Raw genomic sequence first — 10,864 nt, 5'->3', positions numbered from 1 at the left:
TCCTGAAGGAACAGGAACTGGTGTTTGGGAAAACCTCCTCTTTTGGGTGCCTTAAAGTGGAGGAAAAGAGAGACCTGGCTCTGCCTTTCCTCTGATCCCACTGCTGCTCCTCTGTGGAGCTGCCCTGTGGGGTTGGTCTGACCCTACTGAGGTTTTGGGCTTCATTTTGGGTTTGAGATTTACTGGAGAATAATTTAGAGTTTTTGTTCCCCATCCAGCAGCCAGTTTTCCATGTTTTCTGGCCAGGAGCCTGGAGGGCTGGCCCATCCACGGGCTGCCACCAGCAGGGAGGGGTAGGGCAGAGAGGGGCAGCAGGGACAGGGGATCCCAGCCCCCCTCCAGTGCCACTGGGAGAGGAAACTGGGGCCAGGAACCAGCTCTAAATGCAGCCATGCCCATGCAACAGTCTGAGCCAATTAGCAGGGACTAATTTATTTTTCTGACGATGCACAAGCAGTCAAGACCTCACAGTTTAATGAGATTTCCCCCTCAGCTCTGGCCTGCAGCTGGTCCTCACCAGCATCAGTTCAACATGTACATTTTTATTAAAGTCACTGCAAACTCCTGCCAGGTCACAGAAAAAGAGAACCATTGATCCTCAGAGTCCCAGGGAAAGCTGGAACATGCCCAAGGAGCCCCAGGATGAGGTTTCCTTGCCCTGTCCCTGCTGTTTCTGCAGCTCTAAGCCCCAGGGGTAGAGGATGAAGGCAGCAGGGATGAAAAAAGCCCTTCCCCTGGCAGGACCCCCTCGTTCCAGGCTCAGAGGCAGATTTTGTGTGCCTGGGCTCTGTTTCCATGGCAATTTGCTTGGGAGCACCACAGCAGAGGGAACATCCCCAGGGGATGGACCTGGGAGCAGAATGGGCTGCGGGACAGGCCAGGGCAAGGGTGGTGCTGCTGGGGGACTCGGGCATGGAAAATGTGGGGAAGGAACAGGCACTTGGGCTTACACTTCAATTTTTGACTTCAATTCAACTTCCAAACTGCTGCTTTTCCCCTGTGCTGGTGGGATTTACAGCCCTGTGTCCATCCCAGCTCCCACCCAGCTGCTCTTTCCTCTGTGTCACTCCTGGCCATGGAGGAGCTGTTTTAGCCAGGAAGTCCCAAAGTAAAGGACCAAACACTGCTGACAGCCCATGACAGGGACAAACCAGCCAGGCAGGGGCATTAAGACATTGGCTTGGCCACCAAAACAGCTGAGGGGGTTCACCACTGTCACAACCCACATCTACGAAAGGCAAAACCTGGATGCACAATAAAGGTGTGCCAGGAAACAAACCTCAGCAGCAGAATCCACATTTTAGAGCCAGCAGAGCACCCAGCAGTGATGCAGCTGTGAGGAGAGAGCTTCCTCCTGAACTACACTCAGGTAAACTCCCTCAGTCCAGGGGCTGCTGGGGTTTAGCCCAGTTTGGGAAGGGCTGGAGGTTTGGGAGTGGCTCAGGTGTTCCTGTGCCTGCCCTCCAGCAGCTCCAGCTGCTTCCTGACCCACTCAAACCCCTCTGGGGTTCTGCCAGCCCCAGAGGGGATCCTGCAGGGATAAAAGGAACAGAGGGACAAAAGGCCATGTGCTGAGGCAGCTGGATGTGTGCTGGGTGACCAGGGGAGGTGATGGCCCATGCAGGCAGCAGGTCCCTCGTGGCCAGGCTGTGCAGGAGCCTCTCCAGCCATGGGATGCTGCTGCTGGAGGCACCCCAGGGCAGGGGTCACAGTCAGAGCCTGAGCCCTGGCTTCTGCTGCTGGACCGGGGCTGAGCATTTCATCCCTGGAGCAAAATCAGGTATGAATAAGCAAAAAATAACTTGGGGCAGGTGGCTGAGGAGCAGATAGGTGTTGCTTTCTTTTTTTCTGGCCCAGCCTTCTTCCAGAGCAATTTGCAAGAACCCATTGACAGTCATGCTCCCTGCAAGAAAAAAATTGGCTTTTTTACAGATTATTAAAGGATTATTGCTCTTTGATGCTGCTGTAGACACACAGGTGTTGTGATAAATACTTGTGTCCATCTGGCTGTGGCTCTGCCTTGGCTTGACCAGCCCTGGGGTGTGACATTGGACTGATGATGATGAGTGTGAGCATCACCACCTCCTGGAACAGTACTTGCCCCTCAGCTTTGTCCCTTGTGACTCTGCAGCTCATCAGCACCATGGTGGCACTCAGTTTGTGCTTTTGGCACCAAGTCCTCACACACACATCTCACCTGGGACACTTGTGCTTCTTCTAAAGGTCACTACCATGAGTCAGGGTGATTTCTTCTCCCTCCGGGCCTCCTGAAATCCATAAAATTCATTCAGCAGGGAGCAATGAGCATTAAGGATTGCAAAAGGATGTGCCAAACACTAGCAGAGAGGTGTATATTTTGAATTGTTTCCAGCTGTAAGGATGGGGGATTCAGCAGCGGGTTCTCAGACTGGTGGTGGGATTTGCAGAGACACAGCCACTCCCTTCTCCCCCTTCAGCAAGGAAGGACGAAGCACTGAAAGGCACCCAGCCCCGTGCAGGGCCTGTGCTCAGCTGCTGCCCTGGGCTCTGGTGCTTCTCCACAGCTCTGGTGGCCATGGGAGGTTCTTGTCAGCAGATGCTCCTCACTGCTGCTTCCAGAAACGGTGCTATAAAGCACTGCAATGAAAAATGGATAGAGAGAGGCCTCCAAACACTGCTCTGCCAGCAAACACCTGCTCTGGGTTTCCTTCCTTCAGCCTCTTTTCAGAAGAGGCATGAGAGGCAGTGGTGATCTGCAGAGCTTCAACCCCTTGAAGGACCATCCAGTGCCCCAGGAGCAGACCTGGGCTGGGTTCTGCTGCTTTACAGCTGAGCTCAGCACAGGGCAAGGTGCAGCCTGTGGTGTGAAACCCCATTTTCATTCAGAGCCCTGCCAGGAAGCTTATTCATCTGCTTTGCCCTGGAACAGCCCCGTGGTGCAGCCTGTGGGCTCCCGAGTGAGTGGGGAGCAAATGCCTCAGTGGTGCTCCTGCTGAGCAGCATCTCCCTGTCCTTCATCCCCAGCTGGGCTTTTCCCATGTGGAAACTGGGGCACAGCAATCAGCAAGCCTGGGATGAAGGGAGGGGAAGCAGAAAAACAGCTGATGTGCCCAGGACAGCCTGTCCCTCCTGATGATCTACCCCATTGATAAACACTCGGTGCATTGACCCCGAGGAAGAGCAAAGCCCCTTGGGTCTGTGGTTTAATGGCCCTGTTTTCACAGCTATGCTGAGACTGCTCTGACCCCAGTGGAGCTGCTCTCCTCGCTGCCCAGAGCCCCCTGCAGGACCCACTCCTCACCCCGTGCAGAATCCAGAGCCAGCAGCAGCCAGGCTGGGCAGGGCAGCCCATCTCAGATGGGGTTTGGTTCCCAGCCACAGCCTCTGCTCCTGCATCCTCTGCTCTGACCAGCACATCCCTGCACCCAAACATCCAGAAAACAGCAGGAAGGGAAAGGTTTTGTACCACAGCCCCAGCTGGGAGCGCTGGTGGCACGGTGCCCTTGCAGCACTGCTGTTTGTGCTCCTGCCAGCAGCACCGAGAGCCTCCAAGAGGATTCTCCAAGGCCTGCAGATGTGAGGGCAAAAGCCAAGCAGCACTCAGAGCTGACAGCTCTGCATCTGGCTTCTGCTCTGAAGGAAGTAATTAACAGGAATAATCACCCAGGAGCAGCAGCAGCCTGGGAGGGGAGCAGGGCTCGTCATCACCAGCTGATGCTGGACAGGAGGATGGTACCACCTTCTCCAGGGGCAGCAACAGCAAAAGGCAGATTAATGCAAAAAAAACCTGGAAAATGAGAGAAAAGGAGGTTCCAGGCAGAGCCTGGGGAATTTCCCTCCACACCAGGCACCAGGCAGATTTTTCAGAAGAGATTAAATAATTCAGTGGTGGCCTGGCAGGGAAGCAGCACCATCATGTTCTGAATTTTTCATCTTGCAGAGCAGGGATCAACTGCCCCAGCTCCTGATGAGTGAGATAGGGAAGAGGAAAAGTTCCCCTGTGGGATTTTTGGCTGTCCCCATCACTGGGACCCCTGAGAGGGAGCAGAGCCAGAGCTGGCACTCGTTACTTGCTGTGCCATTGGCTCTGCAGCACGGTGCCATCTCCCACTGCAGCAGCCTTGCTGTGTGGTCACACAACTCCTCCGCACCTGGCTGACACCTGCAACAACTAGGGAGCAGAAAAATCCGAATAAAATTCAATGAAAGCACTTAAGGCATTCCTGGGAGCTTGTAGGCACCCCTCTTCCTTGCTGCCAGCCACACTGGAGGTAGGGTGTGCTCCCCAAATGCCACCCCATGGGGGGACAACATCAGGTGCCAGCAGCAGGATCCAGGAGCCTTTCGAGGCCCAGTGGGGAGTGGCAGCCACTCTGCCTCCTCAGCCTTGCCAGAAGTCTTGCAGATGGATGTTAAAGGCACTTAAGTTTTAATTTTTTATGATGTCTGACAGTTTATTTTTTAATTAAAGCTGTGCCTGTGTGGGAATAGCTGGAGCTGTTGCTCTGTGGCTGTGCTGCCCTGGCAGATGCTGGTGGTTGTGTTTCACCCACAGGTTTGGGAGAAGGAGCAGGATGGCCTCTGGGGGCACAGCCCTTTCCCAGATATTTCAATAAAAATGCTCAGAATGCCATCTGTGCCGAGTCAGTTTCCTAAGAAAGAAGAACTGAAGAAACTCCTCCAGGCTCCATCACCTCCAAGATACCAGACACAAGTCATTAAAACCCATCCTTTGCACTTACAAATGACATCACACACGGTGCAGCCCTGGAATGACCTTTCTAGTGCTTCTGGGGGGAGGAAGGATGAAAAATCAGCCCAGGAGCTGCTGCCCCATTTCTGGGAAAGAGGAACTGCAAAGCTCCTGCTTTGGGTGCCCCAGCACGGGGCAGTGGGCACTGCTGGAGCCCCTCGCTTTGCCTTTCACACCAGCCCTGCTCTCAGACAGTTGCTAAAACCAGGCATGAAACAGACTTAATTACGTTAGCAAATGGCTCCCAGGAAATAATTAACTCTTTTATGGAAGTGACCTCATTAGGCACCATTAAATCGGGCAGAAAGGAGCCATCTGGTGCCTCTGACATCAGCGCTCCAGCCAGGGCTGGGATGCAGCCACGTCCTGCCCTTCCCGGGGTCACTCCGGGGATATTCTCCTGTCCCTACAGCCTGATCCCAACACATGTGTCCACATCTGGGCTGAGGGACACCTGGGTGAGCAGCAGAGCACAGGCCAGCCCAGCCAGGGGAGTTCAGGAGCAGCTCCTGCTCCAGGAGATGCGAGTCCTGCACGGAGCTGCGGCACAGCGGCTTTGCCAGAGGGGAAGTGCAAGAACAACACGAAATCCTGAAGGAGTCAGGGCTGCCTAGGCTGGGAATGCATCTAAATCAATAACCAGGCAGCCCGGCAGATAATTAATTACCTCTTACTGCATTATTTATTATTGCAGGGATTTATCATTTTCTATAATGATTCATTATTTTCTGCTTGCTCCCTAATCCCTGATGCTGAGTCAACTCCAGCCCTGGGTAAATGTCTCAGCAGGGAAAAGCAGCCCTGCAAAGCTTCTGGGAAAGTTGCTTGGTGCCCAGCATGCTGAGAGACGTTTTAAAAGATTTTATTTTAATTCTCAAAACCTAACAAAAAGCTCACACAATCTTATACATCTATGTACTAACACTAAACCAAAATATACTAACCTAAAAAAAACCATAAAATAAAAATAACATTTTTAAAATTAAAATAAAAACAAATTTCAAAACACAACCTTGCAAAAAAACATAAATATTTTTTAAAAATTAAAACTATTAAAATACATTATAACAAATGTAACAATTCCACCAGCAGCCCAGAAACCTGCAGATGGAAATTAGGGAGCAACAGTGTGAGCATGAAGAAACGCAGCCGGAAAGTGACTCTTGTTTTTCCCCACCTCCCATCACTGAGGCTGAAGTCGGCTGTGATTACGTTTTACCAGAGAAAGCTGCAATATTTGCCCCATTACCTGCCTGGAAGCTGCAGTGAGCAGCCGCAGGGGCTGGGAGCACTCATTTGAACACAACAAATGCCAACCAACAAACAATTTACTGCACCCATCGCTGGGGACAGCCAGGGACAGACGAGATTTGCAGTCTCCTGGCTCGAAGCTGCTCCAGTCTCAGCTGCCACAGCAGGACCCTGCTGGTCCCTGTCCCCACAGCCCCACAGGAGACTGGGGTTGGCCAAATCCGGGCTGCCCTGGGCTCAGCCCGCTTTGGCACCCACGGCAGCAAGAGAACCTGCAAATTCTTCCTTGCCTGGCCAGTCACTCTGTGCTTGAAAATACTCTGTAAAGTTTGGGTAGAATGAAAAAATATTTTTCTAGCCAGATGGGAATAAACTGGGTGAGTTGATTATTTTTCTCCAGGTGTGTTGGTCCCCTGTGAGGCACAGTGTCAGAATCTGTGGTATTGATGATTCTGAGATTGTAGAAAGTCTCTGTCTTTCTGCCCCGTTGCCAAAGCAGAAGCCATAATTCGTCTGTGCTGTTTCAAGGTTGTTTATTCTGTTTATCTCTAACATGTTCTGCTGCCCTGCCGCAGCTCTGTCCTGCAGGGCAGCGTGTGGGGCTCTGCCCTCAGTGGGATGGTACAAACATTAAATACCAGAAACTACCTGTGCTGGATTTACAATAACGTGCCAATATCTGTCACCTACATTGGACAGTGTGTCCCCAGCCTGAACCAACAGAAAAATGCCAACACCACAGTGAAACATGGAGGGCATGAAGAAGGAGAAAAAGGACAAGACACACCCAATTTCCTCCATCTTGTCCCCTTTGAACCCCTAATCTAGAATCCTAAAATTTTACTTTTGCACCCGTGCCACACTTAATTATTACTTATATCAAACACTCAGAGCTTGTAATTCATCCTGTAAGATTGAAAACTCTTTTCCATGGACAGAGATCACAGACAGTGTCTCTGGGGGCTCTGTCCAGGGGGGTTCCTGACCCCTGCCAGGGTCCCAGACCTGCCAGGGCAGCCAGAGGGAAGCTCTGGATTCCCACAGCACAGGAGCTGATGTCAGGGCTGGTGGCTCGTCCTGCTTGTCGCTGCCGTGTCGGGAGCAGGGAGGTCAGGAGAAGGGGTCGAGCATCGGGGAACCAGCAGGGGAGTGAGGGATGCTGACAAATGCCGCTCAGAGCATCAATTCCGGGCTTTGGCAGCCGGGCTTTGGCAGCGAGCTCCGGGAAGAGGCTCGGCAGCGCTGCCAGCGATTGCCATCTAGAGGTTTTTGGGAAAGCGGTGCCCGCGACCCCGCCAGCACAGCCCAGGGGACACCGGGGGCTCCTCCGGGGATGGATGTCCGTGATGTCCCAGGACACCCCCGGACGGCTGTGTCGGGCCAGACCACGAAAGAAAAGCTGATTGTGGCTGGGTTTGGTAGAATCATGGAATGTTAAAGGCTGGAAGGGGAACTTAAAGATCATCTAGTCCCCTCTGCCCTGGGCAGGGACACCTTCCACTGTCCCAGGACACTCCAAGCCCTGTTCACCCTGGGCTTAGGATCCAGGGGCAGCCACAGATTCTCTGGACACCCTGTGCCAGGGCCTTACCACCCTCACGGGATTATTTTCTTCCTAATTTCTAACCTAATTTCTCCTCTTTTAATTTTTACCCCTTCCCCCTTGTCCTGTCACTAGAGAACGATGGACCCAAGAGGCTGTGAGGAGAAAGGAGCAGCTGGCATGTGGGCACAGCCTGGGGCACCCACAGGGATGTTCTGTGCCTGTTCCCAGGCCATGGGCACCCAGTTGTGACCTCTGCCCAGGGATGGGTGTGGGCTCTGCTTGGTGAGACAGTGAAGTGCAAAGCTACTCCAGAAAGGATTCACTCACAAAGTTGCTGCCCCCAGACCCACATCATTTCAGTACTGCACTGCTTGTAAAGGGTTTTTTGTGGCACCATGGCAAAACTCATCTGTCCTCTCACAGCGTGTGCAGCCTTCATCCTCAGGTTTTGATGTGCTCAGCAAGAGACGGGTGCGGGGTGGGTTTGAGATGATTTTTTTTTTTCTTAAAGTTAATTACATTTGAGGCTTCCCTGCTCCTTGGCGCTGCCCATCCCTGGCGCCAGGAGCCGCCCACAGCAGCGCGGACACGGACGGGGCTGCTCGGGTGAGAATTGGGACAATGCCTCTGGTTCAGTCGCTCTGTGAAGCACAAAATGCTCATTTTTTAAAAGCACGGATGTCTGAGAGAGTCAGCAGTTGTAGGAATCCAGGGCTTCCCTCTGGCTGCCCTGGCAGGTCTGGGACCCTGGCAGGGGTCAGGAACCCCCCTGGACAGAGCCCCCAGAGACACTGTCTGTGATCTCTGTCCATGGAAAAGAGTTTTCAATCTTACAGGATGAATTACAAGCTCTGAGTGTTTGATATAAGTAATAATTAAGTGTGACACGGGTACAAAAGTAAAATTTTAGGTTTCTAGATGAGGGGTCCAAAGGGGACAAGATGGAGGAAATTGGGTGTGTTGTGTCCTTTTCCTCCTTCTTCATGCCCTCCATGTTTCACTGTGGTGTTGGCATTTTTCTGTTGGTTCAGGCTGGGGACACACTGTTCAACGTAGGTGACAGATATTGGCACGTTATTGTAAATCCAGCACAGGTAGTTTGTGGTATTTAATGTTTGTACCATCCCACTGAGGGCAGAGCCCCACACGCTGCCCTGCAGGACAGAGCTGCGGCAGGGCAGCAGAACATGGTAGAGATAAACAGAATAAACAACCTTGAAACCAGCACAGACCAATTATGGCTTCTGCTTTGGCAACGGGGCAGAAAGACAGAGACTTTCTACAATCTCGGAATCACCAATACCCACAGATTCCGACAAGCAGTCCGTTCCTTTATGTTCCATGCTGTGCCGAGCTGCAGGTGGAAATGTTCCCAAAAGCCCAAATCCCGCTGTTAAGCTTTTGTATTTTGGTTGAACCTCTCGAGGGAAAATGCTGCTTTCCAAAATCCCGTTCTTCCCTTCCTTCATGTTAAAAAAAGAGGTGAGAAAGGTGCATTTGGCACATGCCCCTGGCACAGCAGCCACTGCACCGTGGCTGGGGGGTCTCAGGGTGACCTGTCCTGGCTCAGTGGGGTCTCCCTGAAGAGCTGGACCCTGGAAAATGTGCTTTTCTTGCCGATTTTTCAGCCTGAGGGCTGGGTGGTGCCTATTGACACCCCTGCCTTGCCGAGGAGGGCCACGAGCAGCATTTTGTGTGGTTGCAATGAGGGGTACAGGGAGCATCGCTGTGTTGGTGATGCCTCATGGTTTATAATTATAACAAATAAATACATGTGTTAGCATCAAAACCTTTCCCTACACATGTGGTGCATGGTGGATTCAAGCCTGGTTTGCTCAGCCACTCCATAAAGAGCTTTGCTTTCCCATCCAGCCATGGGGAATCTTTTTTTTTGAAGACTCAGCAGCGGCATTTGAGAGTTAAACCACCACCCATGAGTGGAGCTGGCACGGCTGCTTATCCTCACTCCTCCTGGTGCTTGAAATGAAACAGAAATCTAGGTTTCATTACACAACAGGCTGTGGGAAGGGTTAAATTTGGATTTTTGTGATGTGGGGTGTCACTCAGCAGCTTTGGTGTGGCTGTGAGAGGGGAGAGCAGACCCTGCCCACTGTGTCTGTACAGGCAAAGCCACTTCACTCTGCAGGTCAAACCGAGTTTGATTTGCAGCACGTGGCTGTGCCAGCTGGGCACCTCCAGCTCCTGTTGTTTATTTACTCAGCTTTAACCTCCATTGTCTCCTCACGAGTTGCCACTAATGCAATTACTTTAATTTAAATTGATATTAGGAAGAAATTCCCCCCTGTAAGGGTGGGCAGGCCCTGGCACAGGGTGCCCAGAGCAGCTGTGGCTGCCCCTGGATCCCTGAAGTGGCAGGGGAGTTTGGAACGAGATTCCTTCTAACCCAAACCATTCTGTGATTTCATTATTTGGGGACCAGTGGAAGTTTCTGGTTCTCCTTCCAAGGACTTCATCTGGCAGTGAAAGATTTCCCATCGGAAATTGTTTAGGGAGTGCAGGATTATGGTTTGTCCAGACTTTGGGGTTTTAAGTGCTGAAGGGTTCCAGGAGTGTCACCTCTTCACAGCAGGGACAGCAATTTCTGCCCCACTACACCTCCCATCTCTGACCCAGGCAAGCCCCACGCTGGGATGGCTGAGAGGGCACCAGAGGCTTAGAAAAAAGGGAAAGCAGAAGGATTGGGAATTGCTTAATCAGAAACTGTTTTCTCCTTTAATGTTCTGCAATTACTTTGAGGTCAGGAGAATTATTAGTAATATTAATGGCTGTACTTCCAGAAAACTAAAGTTAAGAGTACCCTAATTGGGTTGGACCGTCCAGCACTAATTGCTGAGTGCCAGCAGGCAGCTCATTAAGTCTTCCAGCCCTTCTCCCTTGGCAAATCTCATTTCTCCTAAGTCCACATCCTGGGTAATGTGGCTGCAGAGGGTTCAATGTTGGGATAAGCACACCAGACCAATGAGGCTGAGGCTCTCAAGGACTCTGCTTTCAACCTTCCTGCCATACCAGTGCCATCTGGGGCCTCTTGCCTTTGGCTTGTGTCCCCAGGTGGGCAAGGAGAGGTGGAGGTGGGCCCAAGTGCAGATGTTTTCCCTCTGAACAGGCTGGGATCTCATTCCACCCCTGCTATGGGCAGGGACACCTTCCACTGTCCCAGGCTGCTCCAAGCCTTGTCCAGCCTGGCCTTGGGCACTTCAGGGATCCAGGGGCAGCCACAGCTGCTCTGGCACCCTGTGCCAGGGACTCCCACCCTCCCAGGGGGGAATTTCTTCCCAAAATCCCCTCTAAACCTACCCTCTGTCACTTTGAAGCCA

This window comes from Taeniopygia guttata, chromosome 4A (genome assembly GCF_048771995.1).
Source record: "Taeniopygia guttata chromosome 4A, bTaeGut7.mat, whole genome shotgun sequence".
Classification (NCBI taxonomy): Eukaryota; Metazoa; Chordata; class Aves; order Passeriformes; family Estrildidae; genus Taeniopygia; species Taeniopygia guttata.
Note: the sequence above shows the minus strand (reverse complement) of the source record.